Source organism: Vicugna pacos, unplaced genomic scaffold (genome assembly GCF_048564905.1).
Source record: "Vicugna pacos unplaced genomic scaffold, VicPac4 scaffold_192, whole genome shotgun sequence".
NCBI classification, from domain to species: Eukaryota; Metazoa; Chordata; class Mammalia; order Artiodactyla; family Camelidae; genus Vicugna; species Vicugna pacos.
The window spans coordinates 1,116,726-1,144,050 of record NW_027328871.1 but is presented as its reverse complement, the minus strand read 5'-3'; positions in this window follow the sequence as shown (position 1 = coordinate 1,144,050).

Genomic DNA, 27,325 nt, shown 5'->3' with positions numbered 1-27,325 from the left:
CACTACTTAATAAATACTACTTTCTATCTGTCAATGTTCTACCTTTAAATTCTCTTTCCCTTCCACTTTGGTAAACATAAATTTTTTCCCATATCTTTGTGTCTGCTTAAGTCTTCCCTACCTAATCTCTTTACCACTCCATCATGTCTCTATCTATCTATCTATCTATCTATCTATCTATCTATCTATCTATCTATCTATCTATCATGTATGTATGTATCTATCCTTCTATCTATTTATCTGTCAGCTATCAATAGATAGCTATACATAGATGTACACAGATATGTTATTCTTTAGATTCCACATATAAATTATATTATATACTTTTGTCTTTGTCTAAGTTACTTCACTAAGCACAATATTTACTAGGTCCTTTCGCGATGCTGAAATAGCAATGTGTTATACTTTTTCATGGCTGAGTAATATTCCATTGCATATTAATAGAAACATCATTTCTTCTTAAGTCCATAGTCTTCTGTGGACTCTTGGATTTCTTCCCTGTCTTGCATATTATTAACAGTGCTGTTTTGAACATTGGTTCTTCTCAATTTAGGGTGTTTTCCCCAGATTTTTCTGAGGAGAGTTATTACTGGTTCATATGGTAGTTAACTTTTAAGTTGTTAAACAAATCTGAATAGTGTTTTCCTTAGAAGGTCTACCAATTTCCATTAATACCGAGAGTATACAAGAGAATTCTTACCTCCACATTGTCTCCAACTCTTACTATTTGTAGACTTTTTGATAATAGTCATTTGACCAGTGTGAAGTGATACCTCATTGCGGTGTTAATTTGCAATTACCTTATAGTTAAAAATGTTGTGAAATTTTATCATTTGCCTGTTACTCATCTGAATGTTTTCTTTGGAAAAATATTTACTCAGGTACTCTGCTTTTGTTTTTGATTGGATTTTTTTTTTCACATTGAGTTGTGTAACCTAAATCCATGTTATATGTATTAACCTACATCTATTAACCCCTGGTCACTTGCATTGCTTGCAAATATGTTCTCCAATTACACAGGCAGTCTTTTAATTTCATTGATTGTGTCCTTAGCTGTGCAGAAATTTTCAATTTTGTTTAGGTCCCACTTGTTTATTTTTCCTTCTATTTATTTTGCCTAAGGAGACTGAAATAATAAAATATTCCTATGATGTATATCCAATAGTGTATCACCTATATTCCCTTCAAGCAGTTTTATAGTATCAGGTCTTACATTTAGGTCCTTAATACACTTGGAGTTTATTTTTGTATATGATGTCAGGGAATGCTCTTGTTTCACTGTTTTACATATAGATGTATAGATTTCCCAACACCATCCATTGACGAGACTGTCTTTCTCCATTGTGAACTCTTGCCTCTTTTATCATAGTTTCATTGCTCATAAGTGTGTGGAATTATTTCTAGGCTCTCTATCTGCTTTTATTGATTATATCTCTGTGCCAATGCCATTGTGTTTTTATTACTGTAGGTTTGTAGTAGAGTAAGGTATCCGGGAGGGTTATACCTCCAGATTTGTTGTTTTTTCTCAAGATCATTTTGGCAATTTTTAATGGTTTCATGTAAAACTTAGAGTTATTTATTTTCTGGTTCTGTGGAAAATACTACAGCTTTGTAAGAGGAATTGCACTAAATCCTTAGGTATCTTTGTGTAGTACAGCCATGTTAACAATATGAACTCTTTCTATCTAAGACCACAAGACATCTTTCCATTTCTTGAAACCATTTTTAATTTCTTTGTCAATGTTTTATAATTTTCAGTGTGTAGTTCTTTCAAATATATGGTTACATTTTCCAAGATATTCGGGGGTATGGGGTTTTAAATATTATTGCTTTCAACGTCCATTTTATGGTATATCATGATTAATCTGGGCAAATGCAAGAGACGTCTTTACATTAATCTTGTACCCTGCTCCCTTGATGAAATTATTTATTGTTCATAATAGTCAGGGTGGAGCCCTTAGGACACTCTGTGTAGATTTTTATGCCTTCACTACTGGTGACAATTTTGCCTCTTTCTTTCCATTTTGTGGTTCTTTTACTTCTTTTTCTTTTCCTTTTCCTTTCTTCTATTACGATTGAACAGAAGTGGTGAGAGTAGCAATCTTTGTCTTGTCCCCGAATTTCCCCAGAAGGCTTTCAGCCTTTCCCCTGAGTATTATAAATTGTTATAAATAGCCTTTAGTATGTTGAGAAATGTTCAAATTGTACTCACTTTCATGAGAGTTCTGATGATGAATGTATGTTGAATGTTGGCAAATGCTTTTTCTTTGTGTATTGACATGGTCTTGTGAAATTTGTCCTTAGTTTATTAGATATGTGTCATGCTGCTTGACTTGTGTATGTTGAACCATTCTTATGACTCTGGAAAGATTCCAACTGATCATCATTTATAATAATTTCTATGTATTGCTGGATTAATTGTTGAAGTTTTTCGTGGATTTTTGAATCTATATTCATCAAGGATATTGGATTTTCATTTCCATTTATTTTTTGGTAGTGTCTTTGACTGGTTTTGTTGTAAGGGTAATTGTGGCCTCATGGAATAAATTTGGGAATTGTACTCCCTCCTTCATTTGTTAAACTAGTTAGGGGGAAAGGGGTTTTAGTCATGGATTCCAGACATTTTGTTCAAGGGGTGTATTTAAAATTATACATTTCATTTAACTTATACTGATTGCTCCATTCAAGTTCTCAGTTTTCTCTTTTTCAGTCTTGGCAGGCTGTACATTTTTATAAATTTCTCCATTTCATTTAGGTCGTCCAGTTGGTTTGTCACATAACATCTCACAGTGCTTCCATAAAATTTTTTTTGGATTTCTGTAATATCAGATATTATTACTAGTATTTCATTTCTTATTTTGTTTGGGTCCAGTCTCAGTATTTCTTGATAAGCCTAGCTAAATGCTTTCCTGATTGTTAATATTTTAAGAAATATTTAAGCTGTTGATTTTATGATTTGTAAAATGTATGATTTATTTTTCAAATTTTATTTAATTTATTTTCAACCTAATCATTAAAGATTTCTCATTCTACTGCCTTTGGGTTTTGTTTGATCTTATTTGTTGTTATTTTGGGTGTTATGTTTGGTCCTTTGTATGATTTTTTTCTTGTTCCTTGTAGAACGCCATATTTGTTCCCAAATTACTTCGTAGATTTGTCTTTGATGCATGCCATACATTTGTGAAGCTGTGTTTTCACTGTAATTTGTCCCCAGGTATGATTTTATTACCTCTTTGATTTCATCATAGGCCTTGTTTTATTGTATTTTTTTAAAAGAAGTTGTTTGATCTCATGTTTGTGATTTTCCTATACTTCTTTCAAGAGTTGATGCATAGTTTCATAATTTTGTGTATGGAAAAATAATTGCTCTTATCTATATTTGCTTAAAGTTCCTGAGGCTTATTTCATGACATAATATGTGGTTATTTCCTTTCATAACATCCTGTGCACACTTGAAAAGTTTATGTGTTCTGCTTTTCTGATGCAGTGTCCAATAGCTCAGTTAGGTTCAAATGATCGAATTTGTTATTAAGACCTCTGTTTCCTTACAGATTTTCTTGCTGGATGATCTGATCATCACAATGGTGTGGTGTCAAACTCATCTACTCTTATTGTTTTAAAATGAATTAATTATTTCATATCTACTAAAATTTCATTTTATAATTAGGATCTATGGTGTTGGGACATATATAATTTAATGAGTGTAATCCCCAATTTTTATATTGATGTCATTTTCTATATAATCTCATATCTCTTTCATTTTGGCCCTTATTTTAAAACCTATTTTGAATGAGTTGAGCATTGCAAACTGCACTTTCTTGTCATTTCCATGGAGTAACTTTTCCATTTATTTCAAGATTATGATTATCTTCCACCATAAAGTGAGACATTTTTGGGGGGAGACAAAGATGGTGGAGCAGAATGATGCTCGTAGCTCACCCTTTCCCACAAATGCACCAACACTCACATTCACAGACCCACTCAGCTAACCAGAGAACCTGCAGAACTGTGACAGATCATTGTCCTCTTCAATCTATAAAGATGTGAAAAATCTGGTAGTAGAAAATGAAGAAAGAAAGAAGAAAAGGCAAAACAGAGTGGGACAGGTACCATGGGGAGGGAGCAGCTAAGAAGGACTGGTGCTCATTCACTGTGTCTCCCCTCTCCAACTGAGAGTTCAGCAGGACAGAGGGGGAGCCTCCAAGTCTTGTACCTGTACAAAGTATCAGTTGACTGACAAAACTAAGTTAAACAGGCACAGAGGATCCCTGTGAGACCCAGCAAATGATGCAGCCTGGAAGCTGGGGGCAGGGCCATGCTGCCCGAACTGGGTGTTAGATGGGGATGGCTGCATAGTGGCAGCCCGGGGGAATGGAGTGGGCTTTGTGTCATGGCTGTGGGTGCGCAGGGCAGAAAAACCTGGGCCCTCCATAAAGCAACAAGGCAGATGTGCCCTGTGGGGTGAAGGGTGCATTCCCCATCTCTGAAAATCCACAAAAGTTTCTAGATGAAGAGAGCTGGGGCTCAGACACAGCCACCAAACACTCTGGTGCTTTGCACCCAGGTGACAGTGGGGGCAAAAACTGCATCTACACCTAAGGACTTAGCAACATCAAGGGCCAGACCGAGACTTCTCTACAGCCTGAGGCAGATAGGGTCCTAATGTAATGATTCCTCAGGAAACTTGTATGCCAATTCAAACAAGGAGCTGGATTTTGGCCCAGACCAGGGAGAGGGCAGTTTCTCAGTCTTCCCTGAGCCCAATTAAGGTGTGCATACCTGAGGCAGAGTGTACAGTGGCACAGAGCAGCAGAGTGATCGGCACACTGAGGAATCGGGTTGCCCCCCACATTTTGGGTTGAAATGTAGCCCCTGACCATGGGGTTGGGAGAGGGCGGGGATGTGCAATCCTGCCTTGTCAGTCTGCAATATCTGACTGCAGCATCTGGCAGGGCAGTGACAAGCCAGCCCAGACTAATGAGAGCTGCACCTGACCCAGTGTTGGGTGTAGGAGCCATCTGCTTACCAACATGCCCTGGAAGCAGCACAGATGTGGGTGAAAATGGAGGGCCGCTGAAAACAGCAAGCTGAGCTTCCAAAACAGAATGAATACAGAAAGATTTCGCATTTAAAGTACACAGTCACCAGGAGGACACTGACCACCACCTTGTTATAATCTGTTTTTACCTGTTCCATTTTCTATTACCCTCCTAATTTCTACTTCTTCTGCAATTATATATACCCCCATTTTAATCACTTTGAAATTTATAAAAATATTTTTATTATTGTAATTTTTCATAACTCTGCATCAACTTGCTTTTCTATTATTCACTATATAATGTCTTCAAACCTTTTTCCTCCCTTCTTAAAAATTCTTTATATCTCTCTTTTTGTCTTTTATAAGTTGTAATACTACACAGGCAATAGTTTGATAAACTATTTTAGGACCACAATAGATAACTGATACTCCAAAAAACACAGTGCCAGAGAGGTAGGAGCAAGAAGAAGGAACAGAGAAACCATTCCCAATCAAAAGCAGAAGAGAAATCCCCTGAAAGAATGATCAATGAGATAGACTTCGAGGGCCTAATAGATCAAGAATTCAAAAATGGTGTGATCAAATTACTGAAGAAAATAAAAGAGATAATGTTTAGAAATATAAAATATGTTAAAAATGAAATGTAAGCTGTAAGGAAGAGCCAAGTAGAATAGGTAAACTCATTCACTGAGATGAGGAATGATCTAAAGGTGTCACAAAGCTGACTAGATAACACAGAGGAACGAATTAGTGACTTAGATGACAGGACAATATAAAGCACCCAATTAGAATATCTACAAGAGAAACAATGAGAAACAAATAAAAAAAGAATAAGGGACTTATGGGATAATAGAATGAATGCCAAACTTGGCATGGTAGAAGTCCCAGAAGTGGAGGAAAGATCAAAGAGGATTGCAAAGGTGTTTGAAGAATTCATGACTGAGAACTTCCCAAACTTAAAGAAGGAATCAGATATACAAGTACAAGAAGCTCAGAGTGTCCCAAACAGAAGAACCCAAATACACTCACACAAAGACATATAATTAAGATGGCCAGAATCAAGGAAAAAGAAATGATCCTAAAGGCAACAAGAACATAGCAAAGAGTGAGTTACAAGGGAATCCCCAGAAGGCTCCCAGCTGATTTCACTACACAAATACTACAGGGCAGAATGGAGTGGCAAGGTATATTGAAAGTCTGGAATAAAAAAGTGATATACAGAAGGATACTTTGACCAGCAAGCCTATCCTTTATGGTAGAAGGAGACATAAAGAATTCCACAGAAAAAAAAAGCTTCAAGAATTTAGCAACACTAGACCCATGCTAAAAGAAATATTGAAAGGACTTCTCTAAAAGAAAAGAAGCAGGGTGCTACAGAAATTTGAAACTCACAGCTGGAAATGTGATAACTCATGAATTACAAATAAAATAAACCCCAAATTTTAAAACAAGCATACAAATCATTGAGAGTGGGAGAGGGAGGCAGGAAAATAGAGAATTTTTTTTTGGTCTTTCATTTAAATTTTTTTGTTCTTGGTAGGATGGGTTTGAGATCATGTTACTATCAGTTTAATAAAAGTTGTTATAATAATGGTCTAAAAGACTTATAAAAAGGGTAATAAGAAGACAAATCTTATCAGGGGTAACTAAAACTAAATAAAATTTATGATAATACAAAGGAAAATTACCAAACAATAAAAGGAAGATGAAATTAACAAAGAGGAAATACTAAAGCAACTGGAAAATAAGGTGAAAATGGCAATAAACTCAAAAATATTATCAATTAATGTAAATGTTAATGGACTAAATGCTCCAATTGAAAGTCATAGAGTGGCAGGCTGGATAATAAAGCAAGAACCTTCAATATGTTGCATACAAGAGACCCACTTCAGAGAGAAGGACACATATAGATTAAGAGTGAAATGATGGAAAAGAGTATTCCATACAATTGGAAAAGCCAAAAAAGCAGGTGTTGTACTGATTGCAGACAAAATAGTCTTTAAACAAAGGCCATAAAGTAAGATAAAGAAGGACATTTTATAATGATGAAGGAGTGACACAATATGAGGATAGCACCCTCGTTAATACTTATGCACCAAATACAGGAGCACATCAGTACATAAAGTAATTACTTACAGATATAAAGGGGGATTTATATTTGGAGATTTCAACACTGCATTAACATCACTGGACAGATCATCGAGACAGAAAATAAATTAGGCAACAGAGAAGTTAAATAATACAATAGAAATATTACACTTGATGGATAATTTCAGAGCATTGCAACACCCAAAATAGGATATACATAATTTTGAAGTGCAGTGGAATATTTTCCAGGATTAATGATGTACTTGGGCACAAAAGAATCCTCAGCAATTTTAAGAAGATAGAAATTACCACAAGCATCTTTACTGAACATAATGCCATGAAGCTGGAAATCAACAACAGAGAAAGAAAGGAGAACACAAGGAAAACATGGAGATTAAACAATATTTTATTAGAAAAACAATGGTTCAATTAAGAAATCAAAGCTGAAATAAAAATGTACCATGAGACAAAAGAAAATGAAAGCAAAACCACACAAAATTTATGGGACACATCAAAAGGGCAGTTTATAGCGATACAGGCCTTCATCAAAAGAGAAGAAAAATCACAAATAAACAATGTAACACACCAGCAGAAAGCACTAGAAAAAGAAGAACAAAAAACCCCAAAAGGAAGCAGAAGGAAGAAAATCATAAATATTGAGGAGGAAACACATAAAATAGAGGTTAATAACACCATAGGGAAAAATTCAACGAATACAAAACCTGATTTTTCGAAAAAGTAAGTAAAATCAACAAACAACTGTCCAAACTCAAATAAAAGAAAAGAGAGAGAACACAAATTAGCAAAATAAAAAGGAGAAAGGAGAAATTACAACAAATAAAAAAGAAATATAGAATAACATATGAAAATATTATTAAAAGAATATGGAAATTAACTGGATAACTAGAGGAGATGTACAAATTTCTGGAAACATACTGCCCACCAAGAATGAATCAAGTAGAAACTGACCACTTGAACAAGCAGATCACTAGAAATGAAATAAAAATAGCAATATAAAACCTCCCTAAAAATAGCAGTGCCAGATCGGACGGATTCACTGAGGAATTCTACAAAACATACAGAGAAGAACTCATACCAGTCCTTCTCAAACTCTTCCAGAAGATTGGAAAGGAAGGAATACTCCTAAAGTCATTCTATGAAGCCACAATTACCCTGATACCACAACCAGGCAAAGACACTACCCAAAAAGAGAATTATAGGCCAATATCACTTATGAACACAGACTCCAAAATCCACACCAAAATAGTAGCAAATAGAATCCAACAGCACAGATAAAAGATTATTCATCATGACCAATTGGGGATCATGCCAGGGACACAGGGGTGGTTCAACATATGCAAATCTATCAATGTAACACAGCACATCAACAAGAGAAAGGACCAAAACCACATGATCATCTCAATAGATGCAGGAATAGCATTTGATAAAATTCAACACCCACGTATGATAAAAACTCTCATGAAAGTGGGCATAGAGGGAACATATTTCAGCATCATGAAAGCTATAGAAAACAAACCTATAGCCAACATATTACTCAAAAGTGAGAAAGTCAAAATTTTTCAACTACAATCTGGGACAAGACAAGGATGCACACTATCACCACCCCAACTCAATATAATCATGGAAGTCCTAGCCACAGCAATCAAACAAGAGAGAGAATTAAAAGGGATGCAATTTGGAAAGGAAGAGGGAGAAGTCTGACTATATGCAGATAATATATTACTATATATAGAAAACCCTGCAAGATCTAGACAAAAACTTCTACAGCTGATCGAAGAATTCAGCAAGGTAGCAGGTTACAATATAAAGATTCAAAAATCTGTGGCATATCTTTACGCTAATGATTCAGATAATACTATAGAGCTACAGTCCAAATGACAGCAGTGTATTGGTAGGAAATCAGACATATAGGCCAATGGAACAGGACAGAGAGCCCAGAAATGAACCCACAAACTTTTGGTCAATTAATCTTCAACAAAGGAGGCAAGAAAGTACAATGGAATTGAGACAGTCCCTTCAACAACTGGTGTTGGGAAAACTGGACAGCAGCATGTAAATCAATGAAGCTAGAACACTCCAAATAAAAGTAGAACACCATACACAAAAATAAACTCAGAATGGATCAAAGACTTAAACATAAGAAAAGATACAGTAAACCTCCTTCAGGAAAATACAGGTAAAACGTTATCTGACATATGTCTCGAAAATATTCTTGTAGAAGAAATAAAACAAGAATAAACAAATGAGACATAATGAAACTTACAAGCTTCTGCAAAGTACAGAAACCAGAATTGAAACAAAAAGACAACCTGCTGAATGGGAAAATAATTTGCATATGAAACCGACAAAGGCTTGATCTTAAGAGTATAGAATCAGCTCATTCAATTGAATATGAAAAAATAAACAACGCAATCCAAAAATGGGCAGAAAACCTAAACAAGTGATTCTTCATGGAAGACATACAAATGTTCAAAAGATACATCAGAAAATGCTCAATATCACTGATTATCATAGAAATGTAAATCAAAACTACAGTGAGGTATCATCTCACACTAGTCAGAATGGCCATCATACAAATATCTACAAATGACAAATGCTGGAGAGGCTGTGGAGAAAAGGGAACCGTACTTCAGTGCTGGTGGCAATGCAGTTTGGTGCAGCCACTATGGAAAACAGGATGGAGATACTTCAAAAACCTAGGAATAGACTTACCATATGACCCAGGAATCCCGCTCCTGGTCATAAATCAAGATGGAACCCTATTTCAGGATGACACTTGAAACCCAATGTTCAGAGCCAGCACTATTTACAATAGCCAAGACATGGAAACAGCCTAAATGTCCATCGACAGTTGACTGGAAAAAGAAGAGGTGGTATATTTATACATTGGAGTACTAGTCAGCCATATAAAACTACAACATAGCACCATTTTCAGCAACATGGATGCTCCTGTAGAAAATAAGTCTAAGTGAAGTAAGCCAGAAAGAGAAAGAAAAATACAATATGTGATGGCTCATCAGTGGAATTTAAAAAAAAAATAAAAAAGCCCAAATTCAAAACAGAAATAGACTCGCAGATATAGAATACAATGTTTTGGTTACCAAGGGGGTGGAGGGCGGGGAGAGATAGACTTGGAGGTCAAAATTGTAGAATAGATAAACAGGATTGTACTTTATAGGACAGGGAAATATATAAAAGATCTTCGACAGGTCACAGAAAAAAAATGGGACAACAAATGTATATATGTTCATTGTAACTGAAAAATTGTGCTCTATGCTGCAATTGGAGACAACTTTGTCAAATGACTCTAAACCAATAAAAAATGTATAAAAAAGGAAAAAACATGATCCTAAATATTACAGGTGCAAATATAAATTATAGAGGAAAAAAATACTATGCAAAAGTGTAGTAAAACCAATGATTTTGTTTTATGTTTTCTTTTTAAGATAAGCAAAATCAGAAAATCTCTAGCCAGGTATCTCATGAAGAAAAGAGAGATGTTCAAAAGAAATAAAGTCAGAAATAAAAGAAGAGAAATAACAATTGTTAAGTCACATATACAAAAATGGTTCATTTTGTCAACACTTATATGCCAATAAACTGGACAAATTAGAAGGAATAGACAAATGTCCAGAAAGAGACTGAGATAAGGAGAAACAAATAATTTGAACAAACTGATTACTAGAAGAAAGATAGAATCTGCATTTAAAAAAATCGGTAAATATTAGTGCAGATTTAAACAGCTCCCGTAGAGAACTGTACAAAAATACAAAGCAGGACTTATACTCTTCAAACAATTCAAAAATATTGAAGAAGTGGGAAACTCACAAATTAATTCTATGAAGACTTCATCACCCTGATAGCAAAGCCAACAAACAAAGTACGGGCAAAGACAACTTCAAGCCAACATATTTGATTGATTTTAATGCAAATATTCTACTGAATATTATTAGCAAACTAAATCCAGCAGTACCAAAAATGAATCATACACCATGTTCAACATGGATTCATTGCAGTGTCACAAGAGGTTCAACATACACAAATCAATCAGTTTGAGACACCACATTAACAAAAGTAAAAGAGAAAATGACATGGTTATCCCAATAAATCCATCAAAGCATTTCACAAAATTCAACACTTATTCATTAGAACAGCAACAATAGCAGCAACAACAACAACAACAGCAACAACGACAGAAACCTCTTACCAAAATAGGATTCAGGAAATATATCTCAAAATAACTAAAGTCATCTATTACACAACAACAGACAACATAATATGCAAAAGTGAAAAACTGAAAGCCAAATTAAGGAATACGAAAAAGATGCCCACTCTCACCATTTCCATTAAACACAGTATGGGAAGTCCTATCAAAAGCAATCGGAATAGAAAAAAATTTATTCAAGTTGGAATGAATGAAGTAAAACTGTTACTATTTTAGATGACATAATAATCTATACAGAGAACCCAAAAGATTCTCCACACCCAAACAAATAAATCTAATAAAGATATTTAACAAAGTTGCATGATTCATGATTAATATACAAAAACTGTCACATTTCTTTACACTAACAATGAAATATTCCATAATTCTAAAAAAATCCATATGAAATCAGATCAAAAAATGAAAAACCTATGAAAAAACCAAGACAATAAAATCAAAACGACACTGATAAATAAATTTGAAGATGATGCAAAGAAATGGAAAGAAATCTCAATGTCTTAGTTTTGAGGAAGTAATATTGTTAAAATATACATACTACAAAAAATGTCTACAGATATAAAGTGATACAGATCAAACAACATGATATTTTCCACAGAAATAAAAACAGTCCTAAGATTTGTATGGAACTGCAAAAGAACCAGAACTACAAAAGAAACAATCAGGAAAAAGAACAAAGTTGGAGGCATAACCTATATCCCACCCAGATCTCAGACTATATTATAAAAATACAGTAATCAAAACAGCACAATACTGGAAAACAAACAAACATCTATATCACTGGAACAGAACACAGAGGCAGAAATAAAACATCACACCTTTGGTCAATTAAACTATGACAAAGGAAACAAAAATATACAGTACCTAAAAGACAGTCTTCAGCAAGTTATGTGGAGAAAGCTAGACATTTACATATAAATCAATGAAATTAGAACACTCCCTCACACTGTACAAAAATAAACTCAGAATGTTTTAAATATCTGAAACTAATACATGACACAATAAAACTCCTGGAAACTAACATAGGCAAAAAAAAAAGATAAATATTTGTAAAAGTTTCCTATGCCACTCTTCCAAGCTGAAAACAATAAAAGCAAAATAATCAAATAGTTCCTTATTAAACTTAAAACTTCTACAGAGCAAAATAAACAGAATCAATAGATGAGCTTCCAAATGGGAGAAAACATTAGGAAACAATGCAATCAAAAAGAGGCTAATTTGTAAAATACACACATCGTTCATACAACTCCATTTCAAAAATCTACAAACAACTCAGTCAGAAAATGAGCAGAAGACAATTCTCTAAAAAAGACACACAGATGACAATCAGGAACATAAAAACATGCTCACATTGCTAATCAATATACAAATGCAAGAAAAAATAAAATAATGTTTTACCTCACACTAGTGAGAAGGGTTGTCATCAAAATGTCTACAAATAATAAATACTGTGTAGGTTGTAGAGAAAAAGGGACACTCCAACGCTGCTGGTGTGAATGAAAATTGGTGAAATCGCTTTGGAAACAGTATGGGATTTACTTTTAATAATAAAAAAAGACCTATCATATGACCCAGCAATTCGACCCCTGGGCATATAAAACATAAAACCTGAAAACAAAGAATCCTAGGGTAAAACATAAGAAGTACACTTCACTTAATTTGATTCTTCATATGTCTCCTCTGGCAAGGGAAGTTAAAGCAAAACTAACAAACGAAGATTGTATCAGTCTAAACAGATTTACATTGCAGAAGAAATGATCAATAAAATGAAAACTCTACCAACACAATGGGAGAATATATTTGCAAGTGATATTTTCCAATCAAGTGTTAATATCCAAAATATAGGGCAAACTCATACACCCCAACAACAAAAAAGACTAAACAATCCAATTTAAAAAAAAAGTCCATAGGAACTGAATACATTGTTATGAATCAATTTTCTGTAGAAACATACAGTTGGCTATATGACTCATGAAAATGTTTTCAGAGTTATAAATTATTAGGAAAGTCATAAACCAAAAATGAGATAAGACCTCACACTTTTCAGAAGGCTCTCATCAAAAGGAAAAGAAATAGATGTTGGCAAGATTGTGGAGAGAATGGAACACTGTGGACACTGTTGATAGGTATGCAAATTATTGATTCCTTTGCATATAAACATCAAATTTTCTTCATCCAGTTTTCTGTCAAGGGATGTTGTGTTTGTAGGCCCCTGTCTGAAGGCTCTAGAGAATAAGCCCATGGGCTGAACTGATAAAAAATCTGTGAGGAATGTCTCATATCCAGGCTGGATAAGAAATGCCCTACTCAATGTATACAGTATGGATGGCTGAAGAGCATATGTTGGGTAAGATCCTGAGAGGAGGACAACCTAAGACAGGCACAGCCGGCTGGATAAGAGATGGCCTACTTAATGAACTTCTGTGATGAACTTTAAAACAATCCTTGATCATTTATCATCCTGTGCTTACTGCGGGAGAATGGGGACATAAATAGCTTAAGATTATTAACATTGTTGTAACTTTGATGATATGTGAGGCATTTTGCATGTCCTATATATACCCTTTTTCTAAGACTCAATAAACAGAGAACTGCTTCGCTTCTCTCCACACAGTGTTTGTGTGTATATGTTATCGTTCCTTTGACAGGGTTAATTTAATTTTTTGGGAGTATTTTAAAACGATGTTGCATTATATACAATGCTATTTCTGCACCTATTGATATGATTATGTGTGTTTTATTTCTCATTCTATTAGTGTGGCATGCCACCTTTATTGATTTGAATATTTTGAAGTATCCTTAAACCCAGGGATAAATCCCTTTACTCATGTATGTGTATGATATGTTAAATGTGTTTTTGAATTCATTTTGCTAGTGTTTTGTTGAGAAATTTGGCAGATATGCACATCAGGGATAATATTCTATATTTTGCATATAATGTCCTTTCTAGCATTGTTATGCAAATTAAGCTGGCATCGTAAAACAAGTTTGGATACTTACATCCCGTTCTAATTCTTGGATAGTTTGGGCAAGTATTGGTGAGAAATTTTCTTCAAATATATCACAGAATTCACCAGTAAAGTCATCTTGTAAATATTTTCTGGTTTGGGAAGTATGGATTACTGATTTACTCAAACACACTTTTCCTCTATTTAACTATCTAATTTCTTCTTGAATCAGTATTGGAAGACATATGTTTCTGGGAATTTGTCTTTTGTTCAAGGTCATTCAAATTGTTGGCTAGTGGTAATTTCTTATGATGCTATGCATCTCTACAACACCAGTGGTAATATCTTCTGTTTTATTTCTTAGTTGATATGAGTCTTTATTTTCTTAGCCATCCTAAATGTTTGTCCACTATATGTTTAAAACAATCAGACTTAGGTTTTACTTTTTATATTTTCAATTGTTTCTCTTGTTATTTCACTTATTCTCATTCATTCAATTTTCTTCTTCTTTCTGTTTTCTCCTAAATTCTTGATATGCAAATTAAAGTAATGTGAATTTTTGTATTTCTTTTATTATTAAATATTATTTATTTATTTATTTATGTATTTACCTACTTATTTATTATTTATTCATTTATTTATCATTGAAATACTGCCATTTACAATGTGTTAATTTGTGGTGTATAGCACAGTGTCCCACATCATGCATATATTTGTGTGCCTGTTAAAGTTAACATCACAATATTTAACATACTGCCCTGTGTCATACAAAAGACAATTTAGAAAAATCTATTTTTATATATAGTAGATAACATTTATAAATCTACATCTCCCATATATATCCTCTCTTACCCCTTTCAGCAGTAACCAAAAGATTATTAATTAGATCTGCAAGTTTGTTTCAGTTTTGTAGATGAAATCATAGTGTTCTCATCCAAAATTTTTTTTTAAGGTTCTACATATATCATGTCATGTATTATTTTTCTTTCTCTTTCTGGGTTACTTCAATTAGAATGACACATTATGGGGACACCAATTTTGCTGCAAATGTCTTGTTTTATCATTTTTTATGGCAGAATATTATTCCATTGTGTAAATATGGCATAAAATCTGTATTCTGTTATCTGACGGTGAACAATTATGGTGCTTCCATGTCGTGGCTTTTTTATATAGCACTGCTAAGAACATTTGGGTGCAGGTGACATTTTGAATTTGGTTTCTCTTTTTTTTTTTTTTTACATTTTTTAATGATTCATAATCATTTTACAGTGTTGTGGTTTCTCTTTGATATATACCCAGAAGTGGGTTTGCTGGATCATATGTTAAGACTATTTTTATTCTTTAGAGGAATCGCCATCCTGTTTTCCACAATGACTGCACCAAACTACATTCCTGACAACAGTGTAGGAGGGTTCCATTTCTCCAGAGCTTCCCAAGCATTTATTGTCTGTAGACTTTTGAATGATGGCCATTATGACTATTCAGAGGTGATACTTCATTATGGTTTTGAATTGCCATTCTCTGATAATGAAAGTGAGCAATTATTTTTCCATATATCTGTGTGGCATTTGTATGTCTCTAATGGAGAATTGCTTGTTTAGGGCTTCTGCCCATTTTCAGATTGGGTTTCTTGTTTTTTTTAAAGTATTATTATTAGGTTGTATGAAGTCTTTAAATATGGAAATTTAGCCTTTGTCAGTTTCATCAATTCTAAACATTTTCTTAAATCCTGTTGGTTGTCATTTTGCTTTGTTTATGGTTCCCTCTGCTGTGCAAAAACTTATAAGTTTAATTAGGTCCCATTTATTAATTTTGCTCTTACACCATTACCTGGGTATGCTGTTCTTGGAGATTATTGCTGCGATTTATCTCAGAGTGCTTTGTGTATGTTTTCTTCTAGATTTACTGTGTATTGCCTTACATTTAAGTCTTCAAGTCACTTTGAGTTTATTCTTGTGTATGGAGTGAAGGAGTGTTCTAACTCCATAGCCCTGATGCTGCTATCCAGTTTTCCCAACACCAGTTGGTGAAGAGATGGTCTTTTCTCTGTCATATTCTTGGCTACTCTCTAAAATATTAATCGAACATAGGCCTGTAGATTTATTCCAAGGCTCTTTATTCAGTTCCATTGGTCCATATGCCTGTTTCTGTACAAATATCATGACGTTTTGATTATTGTAGCTCTGCAATAGTGTATGGAGACCAGGCAGTTTATTCTTCTAGCCTCTTTCTTTGTCTTCAATATTGTTTTGGAAATTTTGGATCTTTGTTGTATCTATATAAACCTTATGATCATTTGTTTCAGTCCTAAAAAATATTTTGAATAATTTGATAGGAACTCAGATTAAGTCTGTGGATTTCCTTGGGTAGTATGGCAATTTTAACAGTATTATTTCTTCCATTACGAGACCATTGTGTATCTTTCAATTCTTCAAATCTTTCTTGATTTCCTCAATCAAAGTTTACTTGTTCTCAATGTATAAGTCATTCACCTCCTTGGTCAGAGGTACTCTTAAGCATTTTAAAATTTTGGGTGCAGTTATTAAAGTGGTAGTTTCTGTAATTTGTTTTCCTGTTGATTCAATGTTTATGTAAAGAAATGTAATTGGTTTTTGTACATTACTCTGGCTACCTTGCCCAGTTCCCTTTTTAGCCTAAGTATTTTTTGTGAAGCTTTTACAGTTTTCTATATATAGTGTCATGTCTGCATATTGTGACAATTTTACCTCTTCTTTTCCAGTCTGAATAATTTTATTTCTTTTTCTTGCCTGATCGTTGTAGCTAGGAATTCCAAGACTATATGTGATTTAATTTGTGATAATGGGCATCCTTGTCTTCTCTCAGGTTTTTGTGGGAAGGGTTCCAGTTGTTCACCACTGAGTATTATGCTGGCTATATGTTTGTCATTAACTGCTTTCATTATGTTGAGTTATGGTCCCTCTATGCCCACTGTGATAAGAACTTTTATTGCAAATAGGTGTTAAATTTTATCAAATGTTTTTTCTCCAACTACTGATATGATCATATTGTTTTTGCCTTCTCTTTTGTTGATATGGTGTATCACAATTGATTGATTGATTTGCATATGTTCAACAGTCCTTGTGTTCCTGGGGTGAACTTAACTTGTCCATGGTTCATGATCTTTTTTTACATGCTTTTGGATTCTGTTTGTTAATAATTTCTCAAGGACTTTTACTTCTATGTTTATCAATGATATTCGGCTATAGTTTTCTTTTTGGGGTAGTGTCTTTGTCTGGTTACTGTATCAGGTTGACGTTGGCCTTATGGTGTAAGTTTGGGAATACTCTCTCCATATCAATCTTTTGGAAGAGTTTGAGGAGGACTGGTTTGGATTTTTCATAGTATGTTTGGTCAATTTCCCCAGTGAAGGTATTTGGGTTTGAATTTTTTTTGCAGAGATTTTTTATTTTATTGATAAGTCTGTTCGATTTCTGGTGATCTGTATGTTCAAATGGCTAACTTCTCCTTGATGCAATATTGGTGGGCTGAATGTTTCCAAAAACTTCTCCATTTCTTCCTTGTTATCCAGTTTGTTTCCATACAGTTGCTCATGGTATTCCCTTATGATATATTGTAAATTTTTTTTATCTCTTTGTAGTTTCTGCATTTTCATTTCTAATATTATTTGTGTTCTCTCTCTTTTCTTGTTAGTGATCCTGTCCAGAGATTTGTCAATTTTTATTTAGTATTTCAAAAAAGCATTGATTGATTTCTTTCTATTTTTTAAAATCTATTTCAATTATTTCTTCCTTGATCTTTATTTTTTCCCTCTTTCTGTTGACTTTTGGTTTTGTTTGCTCTTCTTTTCTTGATTAGTTTACATAGAATGTTACATTATATATTTGAAATTTTTGTTCTACTTTGAGGAGAGCTTTGTCACTATGAACTTCCCTCTTAAGCCTGCTTTAACAGTATTCCAAAGACTTTGTGCAGTGTTTTGTCATATTTCTCAAGATATTTTTTAATTTCTTCTTTTATTTCATCAATTCACCCCCTTGTTTTAGTACCATGTTTTTTAATCTGGATGCTGTCATTTTTTCTCCCTGTTTTTCTGTGATTGTTTTCTAGTTTCATGGTACTATACTCAGAAAAGATGCTTGAAATAATTTTTATCTTCTTCAATTTGTTGAGGCTTCTTGAGTGCCTGAGTACATAATCTTTCATAGAAAATGTTCCTTGTGCACAGGAAATGAATGTATATTCTGTTATGGGGAGAAGTACTATTTTGAAAATATCAAGCATCTCCAATTAATTTATAATGTATTTTAATATCTTTGTTCCCGTATTAATTTTCTGTGTGAAAGACCAGGCCAGGGAAGGTAATGGGGAGTTATAGTCTCCTACATTATTTGTGTTCCCAGGGATTTCTCTATTTTTATCTATTAGTGTTTGCTTTTTGTATTTATGTGCTCCTATATTGAGTGCATATATTTAATGTGTATAATACCCCCATTTTGATTTTCTCCTTTAATATTATATCATGTCCTTGTTTATCTGTCTCTATGGCCTTTTTTGTAAAGTCTCTTTGTGTGAAGTCGGTACTGCTAGTCATGCTTTCTTGTCATATGCATTTGCATGGAATAAATTTTTCCACTTTCTGACTTTCAATTGATGTGTGTTCCTCTTACTAAAGTGGGTGCCTTCTATGCTTTATAATGTAGGGTCTTGTTATATTATCCCATTTGACAATATATATCTTTTGATTGAAGAACTAAGTCCATTATCATTTGTGATAATTATTGATAGATGGGTGTTTATTTCCATATTGAACTTCATTCTCCAGTGGATTTGGAATTTTCTTTTTGTACATTTCTTTTTGTTTTTGTGGCTTGATAAGTTTTCTTTTATTATCTTGTTTTCTTTTTGGCTTTGTGACTTCATTGTAAGCTTTTGACTTAGGGTAACCTTGTTTTGTATGTATCTTCACCTGTACTATATTTGTTTATTTTAACTGATAATAATACAAACTCAAACCCATCCTTCAGAGAACAGAAACAAGAAGAAAACACTCTGTATTTTCCTGTTTCACTCTCTGACCCTTAAAAATTTTGATGTCCTCTTTTACAACTTCATATTTATTTTGTGTAAATCATTGTAGATGTTGCCTTTCTAATTATGCCTTTCTCTTTTGTATATCATACTGCTTCTTTTTTATTTAGAGTAGATCTTTCATTATTTCCTTTTCTCTTGCTAAATTCTTTAAGTGTTTGCTAGTATGGAAGTTATTTATCTATCCTTCTATTCTAAAAGATAGCCTTGTTTGATAAAGTATCTTAGATTACAGCTTTCTTCCATTCCGGACTTTGAATATGTCTTGCCACTGACTTCTGCCTGCTGTATTTGTGTAGAAAACGAGTTTAAAATTATTATTTATATAATTGTATATATATGTAAAGAACACCTATAAATGAAGTTAACAAATATGGTGAAAACCTAAATGTTAAAACACAGAAAATATTGATAAAGGAAATTAAAACTGATCCAAAGAAATGAAATGATCTCTTATGTTAATGATGTGAAAAATGTGGTTGAAACAACCATACTACCCAAAGGAATCTACATTTAGTGTGATTGATTTGAAAATACCCATGAGATTTTTCCAATAAATAAAACAAATAATTTTAAAATTTGTATGTAAACACAACAATCATGAGTTGTCAAAATAATCATGAAAAAGAGTATTAAATCTAATGATGTAATATTCTCTGATGTTAAACAGTCCTACCAAGATTTAATAATTAAAATAACATGATACTGGCTTAAAAACAGACACCAATCAATAGAAGAGAATAGAGCAACCTGATATAATCCCTCAAACCTATTATCAATTAACCCATGAAAAAGGAAGCAAGAGTATAAAATTAAGAAAAGACATTCTCCACAATAATTACTGCTGGGGAGTTTTAACATGTAAAAGATACATTAGAATATGTCCTCACATTGTATACAATCCATGAGCACAGAATATTTTTTGATTTATATTGTTTACTTATATTTCTTGCACCTATAATTTATAGATGTATGTTCATAAGTTTTGTTTCACTTATCAAATTTATTCCTATTTTATTCTTTTTGGTATAAATTTACACCAAATAGTTTTACTAATTTCTCTTTCTGATAATATGTTGTTACTATACAAAAATGCAGTGGATATGTGTACATTGATTTTGTATTCTGCAAGTTTACTAAATTTGTTCATTATTTGTAATACCCACTGAAGGAGTCTATGGAGTTTTCCATCTATGCATAAATATGTCATCTGTAAAAACTTCACTGCTTTATTACAAGTTGCATGAATTTTATATTTTTTCTTGACTAGTTGTTATGGCTAGGACATCTAGTAGTGTTATTTAGGAGTTGTGAAAATGAGCTACTTTTTCTTATTAATGGACCAGAGGAAAACCTTCCTGTATGTTAACATTGCACTAGATGTTAGCCATGGGTTTTTCATATATGGCTTTTATTATGCTTAGTTACATTCTATCTAGAGCGAATTTAAGAATATTTTTATAAAAAGTTAAGATCAGATCTGTCAATAATTTTCCTACATATTTTGAGATTGTTATTTTTGAATTCTTTGTTTTTTAAAGGGATTGTACCACATATTTTATTTTGTGTATGTTAAATATTATTTATGAATCAGGACTAAATCCTACTTAACTATAGTTTATAATACTTATAATATGCCATGTATTCAGAATGCTAATATTTATTTAGAATGGAATATACACATAGTGAAGGAAAAATTTACATTGCAGCTTGAGGGTACATTTATTTATTTAAAATTTTATCTCTCATTTTGAATTTAGCTTATGTTTAATGGAATTCATTTCTAAAAAAATAATATAAGTTTTGGTAGAACTGGATTTACTACAGTTTACTGATACAGAACATAGCTATTATTTACAATTAGTGCGCAAAACACTTGCCTTAAAATGCCGTATTATACTAACAATGCCAACAGTTTCAGGACTGAGAAACATATTGTTTCCTAAAATACATTACCTGATATTTTCCACCCCAACCGACATATACTGTTATATCTTTGTTTTTTGATTTTTTGTTTGTTTGCCCCTTAATTGAGGCACTGCTTATTGAACCCAGGATCTTGTGCATAAGTCTATTTATCAACATCATTTTGGAACACTTAACAGAAGCCCTAAGGATATGGATTATAAAGATGACAAGAAAATTTATTACTTCTAGGGACTGATAAACCTCTAAGTGAAAGAATGGCAAAAATAAATATTTGTAATATACAATAAGATTGTCTCTTTTGCAATTTTAATATAGAATATTAAATTATATTTGCTTCAATTATAGCACTAAATTACAATTTAAAACAAAAATCCCCCCTTTGGGATTTCTTAAATTTGATTGATTATCTTTATTTAAAATTATTTCATAAATACTAACCATTTATATATTAACATAAGAAATAAAGTGATGTTTATTCTTCTCATGTTTTGAATATAGAGCTACTTATTGTACAATACACAGATAAATACCTACTTCCATTTCCAAATCAAATTATGTTTCACTTTAATTACAAATGATGATGAAATTTTTATACCTTTTCTGTACAGGTTTTAAACAAATTTCTCTTTAATTTCCAAAACTTTAAAATTATTTTATATATTTTGTGCATTACTTATACTCTGTTCACCAATCTGTTATAAAATTGTGTACAAAATGATGGAGATTGGTTTTATTTAATAGACCCCAATATTAAATTGTTTAAAAAGATTTTGTGGGGAAAATAATTGCAGATCACACCATAAAAATAAGCATCCTATATGTTTAATTTTAACTGGATGAATGAGAATAAACACTGGCTGAATGTTAAAATTGAGTTGCTAAGAGACCAGTCGTTTTGTGATGTCACAGTTACTCAGGTTGAGAACCATAGTGATGGCCTAGCAGTTTATCTGTGCAGGCCTGCCAAAGCAGCATTTGAAGCTGCAGTGTTCAAAATCATGCAGATTAGAAAAATAGCTGTGGAAAAAGTTATATTAAATGGCACATGTTTCCTCAGAAATTCAAGATGCGTCTCATAAATTTGGAGCAACTGGTTCAGGAAATTCTGGTAGATCTCTATTGTGTGATCAAACATTCTCTGAGGACTTGGACTTGAGGTCTATTATTGAAGAAAATGCTTCTCAGAATTTGTCTGAAGAATCCTTGATAAAAACGCCATGTTACACACATTGTTTCTCTGGACCAGATGACGATAATTATTTTCGTTCTCTGACATTTCCAGGAAAATTCTGGAAAATGGCTGGGAGTTACCAGTTTAAATCCATCTGGTGGGATAATAATGGAACTTCCATAGTGATTGATGAAGATGTCTTTAAGAAGGAAGTTTTGGAAAGAAAGACCCCTTTCAGAATATTTGAAACTTGAAGTATGAAAAGTTCAGTTAGACAGCTTAAACGTTACGGGTTTAGTAAAGTGTGGCAGAATTTTCAAAGATCTGCTTGTTTAGCAGACTTTCTGGCAGAAGGAAAAAATGTCTCTGTTTTAAGCAAGGTATTCAGAAACTTTAGTTACCACTTGGTAACTTATATATAAAAGTTTATTTTGTACATCAATCTATGGTAATATAAATTTACAGTTAATTTTGAAAATTGTATAAAACTACTAAGGCTAAAATCCTTTATTTTTCTAAAGAATGAGGACAGTGCATTAAGTGTTCCGATTATAAGAAACTTTGCTTGCAACTATGAATCTTTCCAGAAATCTATATAAAGGTATTAAAGCTGCTTTTGAAAAGAGGCATTCACCGTTACTGTAAATGCTAACTTTTTAAATTTAATGACTATAATATGTAAATGTGTATTTTCCAAATAAGGAACTTCAAAATATCGTCAGCATTCTTCATATTTGATGATATTATCTTTGCAGTGTAAACGTGAAATCTGAGGTTATATAGTTCAGGCTTTTTTAGTGTTGCATTTTGGTTCAAATTATTACTAAAATGTTTCTCCTTTGGTTGTAACTGCAGTTCTACCATAATCCAAATTTTAAACGAGGCTGTCCCCAGATTTTAGTGAGAATAAAAAGAAGGGTTGGGATTAAACATACCCCTCTGGTATCTCAATAGGCTGAAGATTTCAACAAGAAGCAATATATAGCAGTGGGTAATGTGGGTATTCATAATTCTGGTTTTGTGGCTGACACTATTGGAGAAAGTGCATTTTTACCTCTGCAAATTTAAACATGACTCTAATAAGAAAGCCCTCTACTAGCCACATAATTGGTGATACAAATACCACATTTAGATGTGATTTTTCTCCTCCATCATCAATTTCATTTAGACCACCAGGAGAAATTGCAGTGGATCAACGTGGTATTTTAAATCAGTTGAACACTCCCCACGGGCACTCTCAAAGCAGCTACACTGAAGCAAATGGCCGTGTTGTGAACTTCATTTCAACTAGAACTTCTACCTCTCAGTACAGCATCTTGTCTCCCAAAAAGGAATTAATTTGGACAGATGGTGGAGCCTTCTGTTTTTCCAAATAGATATCACAACCTATCTGCCATTGAAGGTCACTTTTCTAAACTTCAAGCAGGGATGAACCCACATTTTCCAGTGCAAGTGATAGCTGATACATCAGCTACCTCTCTTTCAAGGCAAACTCATCAGACATCTTCAGTTTATGAATGTCATCTTAATTACAACTGATCTACCAGAGGACTACCAGATTATACAGGATAACAAAGATTACAATTGATGTTGGCAAATGTCGACAAATATCTGCTATTTTCTTATTTGAACAGTAAACATAGTGTTGTACCTGTATTTACCTTATTTTTTAAAACAGAGTTAAGAGTTAAATGGGAGACAAAGTTACCATTATTAGAAAAAAGTAGATATTTGATTAATATGATCATTTGATGGAACAATATGGGAGTTAATTTAAATAATTTCTTGTAAGGAAGAAGAGAAAATGGAAGAATTTGGAGAATGACAAAAACATGGAGAGATGGAATAGTTTTAAGTGGTTTCTGGTTCATCCTGGAAAGTATTAAAAGTGTTAAGTTAACATTGGTTGGAACAGAAGATAAATGTAGGAACCGGCCCAGGGATCATGGTCTCTATTATGTCATCCCTGGAATCATAAAGATCACGTTATATAGTCTCAGATGGCACATTCAGGATGTGGTAGAATTTAAGAAGTAATTTTATCTATGGTCTTATTTGTGCTGTTGTCAAAGCATTCCAATTGGTGCTTTCATTTCCTGTCCTAAGAGTCTACCCTATATTTTATAGTCAATACTTTATGTTGCTTTTATGTTCCAGCCAAAGACAAGCTTATGTCCTCAGGGTGGCACTTAATGCCTTTCCAAATCTAAGCCCACAAACTCAACTTAGTTTAGTCATTTCTTTATAAATCTGGCATTTGACTACCTTGGAATATCTTTATGTTTCACTGTATCTGAGGATACATCCAGGCAAATGCTTGTCAACAATGTTAGCTCCAATCTCAACACTTTTACCCCAGCTCACACTTGGACTTTGGTTGTCCTCCTTTTACCTATTTAGACTATCCCCATCTCAGCACAGAAACCACCTCCTCCAGATATTTTCTGTCTATCCCCCTTCACTTGTCTAACTTGGATACCAGCATAGTATGCACAGCACATGACACAGGAAGCATTTTACTATTTAGTGAATGAAAAATACATGTTGACTTTAAGCAAAATCTACTTTCCTGAAACAACAAAACTCTCATGGCTTTCAAACTATCTCGTTATGGTCTATACTCTTCACCACAAACTAGCTCTTTTAATAGCCCATGTACTAGTCACACAAGACAGTGGAGGTAGGTACAGGAGACAAAGTATAATTTTCTTCTTAATTCATGCCTCCAGATGCCTAAAGCATTCCATACTCAATTGCTGGATAATTTCCTTTCTCTTCATCACCCACACTCCCCAAAATAGCTGATTCTTTTCCCCATAATAATAACTATACTGCCTTCTAATTAATTAACTTCTTAGAATCAGAGCTTTGTCCAGAATAGAAAGTGCTATTGCAAACATTTAATGTAGGTTTATGCACCCCCCATAACTTGTGCTCCTTGTAACCTTCACACAGGAAGTATCTAAGAGGTACTAGACCCTTGGTTGGGGTGATTGTATTCAGTAACCAAATTGCAATCAAAATTGTGTGGAATAGAAAGAGGTGAGGGTGGTGGAATTAAAATTTGTCTAACTGCATGAGTACCAAATTACTGCAGATATTAGGAAATATAAAATATTCATGGAATTCTTTGACTATTTCTCATTAATTGAAAATAAAATGTAAAGAATTTACAGAATGTGAAATGCCCTGAAATGCTGGAAAAATTGTAGGCAAGTTCAGGAAGCTTAAGGCTTCTGCTCATAATCATGCAGCCAGTGTCACCTGATAAGACTGGAATGGCAACATTGAGTCCAGAAAATATATCACCAGTTGTGAAGAAAGACTTTGATAATCTGGAGAAAGGGCAAATGGGACAGGATAAACTCTTGCAACATCCCATCAATATGTGCTTTACCAAGAGAAGAATCGAGAACAGTTGCAGACGGAGATCTGTGTCTGGACATTAGTGGTTGTTCCTACAACAGAAATATCAAGGTTTTAAATTTGTCAGCTCAACTCTGATGGTGGCTATGTTGCTGCTTACATTAGCAGTCTGGGGTTCAGTTGGGCTGGTTCAGCAGCTATTTTCCAGCTCTCTTATCAGACAAAAGGTCTTACCGTGATCATCTTAACAAGGTTCTATTATGATAAGTCAAAAGCTACAGTTTACTTTTAAAATTAGATATCCTAAAGAAGAATATTGTTTGTTTGTCCATCTGTAGTTTTCTACCTGGGAAAACCTAGACTATTTGAAAAAGTACAAAAGTTGGCTGGTGCTTTGAAAACTATTCTCTGAGCTCTGTCCACAGAACTCTTCCCACTAAATACTACAAATTTTTCTTCCTCTGTGTGTGTGTGTGAAGATGGATTGTTAAGCAGTAACTAATTTTTTAGTTGAGTCATCAGTGAATTATTTTTCTGCATCTGGCGAATCTCTGTGAATTAAGAATTTCATTGAGCAACCAGATTTTATTCCAATCAGGGAGAGGTAAATTATATTTCTCCCAGTTTACTAATTGTTACCTGTTCATTCAATTCCGAGCTGATGTTAGGGCCAAGCCACTGAACCCTTGAATTGGACTGAGGCATGTAAATTCTCCAGTCCCCAGAGCCCAGCACAGCACTGTGTCTCCTTTATAATTTAAGCTTATGTCTAATATATTTTTTCTTCTAATTCTCATTGTTGACACAACTTATTTTGGCTTTTATCACCCCTTGACTAAGTTATAGAGACTGACACACTGAATTATTCCCGTTCACCTAGAAATTGCAATAAACTTCCTTCCATTGAACTTCCTGGAGAACAGTGAGCACAGTCATCATTTTGAAAGCAGTCCTCAGTCCTGATGATGCAGAACTTTTACACTTCTTTGCCCAGTACTTGAGCAAGATTGTTTGTTGTGGATCTCAGGGATTATCCTCACATCCCCTAATGCAACCATGAGAAAACACCACATTGTTATCCAAAATCAAGTCTTTGTCAGTATTGCAATCCCATTGCAAAACAGTTAAGAATTGTAGGAGTTATGAGATTTTACCATGCTGAGATTTTTAGAAACCTAGCATGTTCATTACTTACAGATGCTGTTGGGGAGATGAGAACATCGGTCAGAGACAGTGAACTTTATCACACACAGCAAGAGCAGCCAGTTTTAAATTTGTATCCATTCCCTATTCTCGGATGAATACACAGAGTAAAATTTTGATGCCTACAGAATCAGTGGGCTGTTAACATGAAGAAAGTTTAAGGCATGGTAAAACACTAATTTTATTAGTATCTTTAGGTATAATTTATTAGAATCACTTATTTATTAGTATGTTTACCTAGGATAAGTATATCATGACTCAAGTTTACT